This window comes from Papaver somniferum, chromosome 10 (assembly GCF_003573695.1).
Source record: "Papaver somniferum cultivar HN1 chromosome 10, ASM357369v1, whole genome shotgun sequence".
Taxonomy (NCBI): domain Eukaryota; kingdom Viridiplantae; phylum Streptophyta; class Magnoliopsida; order Ranunculales; family Papaveraceae; genus Papaver; species Papaver somniferum.
This window is the reverse complement of record NC_039367.1, coordinates 57143322-57149321: the sequence shown is the minus strand read 5'-3', so window position 1 is coordinate 57149321 and position 6000 is coordinate 57143322.

The window sequence follows — 6000 nt, the reverse complement described above, 5'->3', positions numbered from 1 at the left end:
TTAATCCAATAACTTGGAGCTCTAAGAAACAAACAATTGTCTCCAGATCTTCCACAGAGGCATAATACATATCTTTGGCACAAACTGCAGCTGAAGTTGTCTGGGTCTGTCAACTTCTCAAGGATTTACACATCTTTCTGCCAATCACTCCTACAATTGGTGCTGACAACATTAGTTCTATTTCATTGGCCACCAACCCAGTCAATCACAGCAGAATGAAGCATATTGTTGTTGATTTTCACTTCATCAGAGAACTTGTCAATTCAAAGACTCTGAAGCTTTACTGCATCTCTACCAGTTCACAGGTTGCAGACATTTTCACAAAGGGTTTATCTTCTGCCAGATTTGATTTTCTAAGAGACAAGTTGAGTGTTCATAAGTCTTCCCAGCTCAACTTGTGGGGGGCTAATTACACTACTAACAACAGTTAGTTTAAAGTCAGATGTTTTCTGTTAAAGATAACTGTAACTGACTGTAATTTCTTAGCTGTCATTAGCTGTCTCACCAAAACTCTGTCTGTATAAAGACATCACTTATTGTGTGCCGGTTTCTTTAATGAATTGTTAGAGAACCCTTCTTCCATAGTTTTTCTAGATGTCTGCAAAATTTAATGGCTAATTTAATAGCTTGCGTAACCTATTATCATGGACATGGATCACTATTTAGGAGATAGTTATAATACACAGACAAATGAATGAAACAAACCATATGAGGAATTTAACCAATCAAAGAGTTTTCACCCGATAACTGTTAGAGCATGGGTCGGTTGAATCCACCAAGCGTTGGTATGTCAAGTTTGGTTGTCATATTTTAGCGAATCAAAACTCATGTTAAGAGTCGCTTGATTATGTACTAGAGTTAAACTTCGTATAGGTTAGCTTGAAAGTATTAGGATATGAGACATTACAAGTATTGCGAAGACTTGAAGATGTGAAGAAGCAAGGAGCTACAACGACAATAATCATCCTTCCACTTGAGGTTAGTGATATTTGACTTGAACTGTTCCATTCCCTAAAGTATCTTTCAATTCGTGCATATTGAAAACATAACTGCGAAGCATATTTGAACTCTAGATAGACATAGTATTAAGGAATACAATACGAGGTTTATTGCTTAACCATTAAACTTTGTAGATAAGACATCGACATAATCATTTGAATGTTGTTGTGCTTATGTATGAGTATGAGGTGAGGATTTCATCTTAGGGAAGAATGTTTACATGTGTTCTAAGGAAGTAAGTTCATAAACTTGTTTTGTGAACCCAAAAGGAAATTGCCAGGTGTTATTGGTTTTGTTATTCATTGCATATCCTATGAACAACCAATATGTGTGATAAAGTAGAACCGCTCACAACTTGTTATGTTTTTGGTAGAACTATTCACAAAGGCCTGACTTGTGTATTGGTATAACTTTTATTAGTAAAACCAATCTTAAGTAATCACCTTGGTATGATCGGATTATGTCTGCCTTGGGGAAAGGGAACCGATCCTAGTATGGGAAAGGGGGAACCGATCCTTGTAAGGGGTGCAGTACATCAAGGGGAACCGCTCCTTGTATGGGGTGCAACAAGGTTTACAGCAGAAAGGGTAACCGATCCTGTGAACATGTGCAACACATATAAGTTAGATACCATATATATGTGGGGAACCGATCCTAGTACATAGTCAACCGAATCTTTTGGGAAGCTAGTGTGACTATGCATAGTACTCATATGGAGGTATAACCGAAACTTGTTTTGGTAGAACCGTAAACCCATGATTGTGATTGAATGTTGGTTTGATCAATCACATAGTTCTTGAAATTCAGATGAACCAATTCTAAACTTGTTTGGAAGTGTGGCAAATCGGTTTCAAGGTTGTAAGTGTGAAAGAGAACTTACAAAGTTAAGATGTCGACAAACTTTGAACACGTGCTGAGAATGTTTATTTCTATAATTGTTCAAAGATATTCCTTAACGGCTAAGGGAAGAGAATCCCAGGATCGAAACACAAATAAGTTAAGAATCTTTTAATTAAGGTTATTAATTTCATTTGTATGGAAATTACAGATATAGTAATGTGCATTTACTAATTATATTTTCCAAGAGATTTCGATTGTTAGTTTTGGACAAAGCATTTCCAGGAATTATGAAAACCGAATCTGTGCATTTATGAATATCTTGAGAATATTTTCGGTTTTGAAAATTCCTTGGTGTCCAAACTTCCTTGTCTATAAATACACGAAGTTTGACTTTCTAGCAAACTAATCATTCATAACAACAGACTTCCTCTTTTGTCTTTGTTACTGGTGTAGCCGCCTATCGGAGAGGAGAGTAATCTAATTAGGTGAAATCTCTTTTGGCCGCTTGTTTTAAAGTCTTCTTTGGGATTGAGAAGCTCTAGCGCGACCCGTTGGTGGGAAACTAGATAATTGCGGTTTATCTTTTTTTTTCGATTGATTTGATTGACTAACGGTGGTTGAAATCTGATTGCACCTAGTTTGTTTATTTTTGAGAATCTTCTCTTCTGATATAAGATTCACTCAAACTAGTTCAGAGTTTTGACAGGGATCTTTAGACTGTTGTTAGTTCTAAAGACGATCTTGTGATAATCCATTGTTAACAGACTCCGTTTTGTGCGTGATTGATCACAAGAGATTCAAGTGATTGTGTGCAGGTTTTTATTGAAGATTTAAGAAGATTTGTAGACAAATAATATATTGAAGATCTGACTTGGGTTTTATAATCTTTGGTGTGCACAATACTTGTTTCGGTAAAAGAGGATCCAATTAATAATCGGTTTATCCTTGTGGTAGATTGCATTGATTAGTTGAGTAGATCGGCATCAACACGGTTCTTAGGATTAAAGGTGTTGTTGGCTTAATCTTAAACGACTACCTTAGGGTGATTAAACATAAGATAGATCTAGACCCGACGAAGGAGTTTATGTTAAGATAAACGGAAGAGCATCTGTACGACTCATATCAGTTGGTTGAATAGAGTTGATACCAAACATATTTCTTGTTCCTTTACTGTTTGGAATACGAACCAAAGGGATTGTTCCAAGTACGTGACTTGTTCATAGGTCGGAGGCGTGGGAATACAGACGGAACTAAGTGAACTATAGGGTTAATTACTTGGTCTCAACTATACGAAGTTAGGTGTAATTTTGTGTAGCGGCTTAATCCTGAGAGTATTCAATTGTGGACTAAGTCACGGGGTTTTTCTGCATTGGCGATTTCCTCGTTAACAAAATCTTGCTGTGTCATTTATTTTTATTTTCCGCATTATAATTATTTTATTATAATTAAAGTAAATTACACAAACGTTATTTCCTATTTACTTGATAAGAAATCCTATTGTGTTTGGTTAAGTCCGAACCTTTGTATCAAGTAAACACACTTCGTTGTTGTATTGTCTCGATCTCGTATCCATAGACAATCACACGAAGTGTGAACCGATTAGTTGTATTGTCTCGACTCAGTCCATAGACAATCACTTTCGGAGAAAGGACTTATAGGTAGGAAAAGTTTTAGCTTGAGGTATATTTGGGTACCCTCGCCTTTTCAATTGGTATCAGAACAGGCAAACACGAAAAGATCTTACAATCTGTGTTTGGTGCGATCCAACCTATAAGAATTGAATCTAATGAATGATTCAGTTAACATAAAGCAAGACATCAAGAGTTCTGAATTAACACTTGATGATGGCATCTACGAATAAACATCTCAAGATATCATCACTAGAGATTCTACTAGACAAGTTAATCTTGTTAATAATGTAGAAACCGATGACGACTGGAAAATACGTCTACAATAAAGATTATATGAAATTTCCGATGATGATGACTCAGATTGAACAAGAGGTAGAAGAGGACATATCAGAATACTCTGAACTGTTGGAACCTTTGAAAAATGAAAAGCTGAGAACTTCGGATGTACTTGGTTTTATAACTCCTCTTTTTCGTGAGAACAAGAAGTTGAAGAAGGTTTTTCAAGGATATTATATTGGTTTCCAAAACTGTGATTATCTTTTTAAAGATCGCACAAACGATCTAAATTCTAAGAAATTAGAATGTGAAAATCTTCGAAGAGAACTGTTTTTGTCGGGAAAGAAACGTGCTGAATCGGAAGCAATGTTTACTTCTCGACAGGTACGTACAGGGTCTTGAAGAAAAAGCCAGTGCTAGTCTCTCTCAAACAAAATTGTTAGAGAAAGAGTGTGATGTTGCTCTTGAAAAAATGCACTTGTTGGAAGAGAAACTTGTTGAATCTAATGCAAGGATTAACTCTCAACAAAAGAGTTTTGAAGAGAAAGAAGGTGTATATCTCTCACAAGAAAAACTCCTTGAGGCTGATCTAGCCAGTGCTCTTGATAAAATCAAGATGTTGGAAGAAGAAAATTTGGACATTAAAAAGTTCAATGCTAGCTCAAACAATTTAACCTCAATGTTAGAAGCAAGTAGAAATCATCATGATACACGAGGATTGGGTTATAAGGGAATAGATGCTTCAAATATTAGCAAAGAGGTAAAATTTGTTAAAGCTACAAATTCTTTTAAATCAGAGGCTTCCACTGATGATAAAGATGCTCATATTTCTTGTAAAGAAGAGAAGTCTGTCAAGAAGGCAACAACGTTGAACAAGGATAAGAAGAAGAAAACTCTTCAAGCTTCAATGCAAGAGGATCCACAAAAAGGTAACACTAAAACTCATACTTCGTATATTTATACTAAGCATTGTTATTATTGTGGTAATAAAGGACACTTTCAATGGGGATGCAAAGTTCGTAAGATGCAAGATGTGCTTTCCATTGTATCAAACGAATTGGCTAAGTTTTCTCCTCATAAGAACTCAGATCGTTATTGTCTTGAGATTAGGCAGAAGAATTATTATAATGATAGTTCAAATTTTTCATATCACTCGACAAGGTCATCTCATAAAAGATCCGAATATTGAAAGAGAGATAACTTTGTCAATGCAAAGACAAGATCTGATGTTTCAAATTGGAGAAAGGGTGTTTCACAAAATATTCAAAAGGGCGATGATTCTAATGGTATTGTGAAGGAGAAAGTTGAACCTGCGAAACCCTACTCTAAATGGGTCCCTAAGTCCTCCATAGCCAAGAAGGGACCAAAAGTTAGTCACAAGAATGACTCTCAGATGTTAATTGTTGGTGACAATAATTATAAGAGTCTTCTTGAAAGGCTAAAGAAAGACATTATGTCTGAAATATCTTGTACTAGTAAATTTTGTGATAATGACACTCTTCATCACAAGTCAAAGAAGAAAACAAGAGATGGAACAAGAGAAAACAAGCCAAGGAATAGGTCAAGAATGATGAATCGGTCTTAGTCACTCGTGACGAACAAGACAAGGATCAACTTAACACAACCTAGTTGTGTTAGAATGTGCATGCTCACCATTAGTTCTCAATTTTTTTAAAAGGTGAGGAAGCACATGAAAAACTGAGAACATGATCTCTCGGTTGTTATATGACTAATTAACACCTTTAGGAGATTTCTTTTCTTCTATACTCATACTCTCTTTATCTCTATTTGAGGTTTTGATAGAATCAGTAATTGTGAGTTTATGATGTTGATATCTACTAATCTTGTATGTGTAGCTTGTTTTTACGGTTAAAACGAGCCAAACATCACTGAATTCGGACATCGTATGCAAAAGTTATGTCGAAAACAGTTTACTGTTGTGATCTGTCAAGTAACACATGGGAACCGATCCTAGTACCCCCTAGGGAACCGATCCTAGTACTATGTCATGGTGAGGGAACCGATCCTAGTGAGAGGTCCCCTTACTAAGAAGTGTAAAAACTGTTTTGCACATAATTTCTTCGTCCGAACTCGGAATGACCTCACTCTTTTTGCGTTGTTGTAGTTGCAGGAAATCCTACACTACACCCCTTACAAGATTTCATTAACATTCAACTCATTTTAGATTAACAATCTTAATTTTATTGATGAATCTTTGAACAATCTTACAAGAAAAGATAAAGGAATCAAGAAT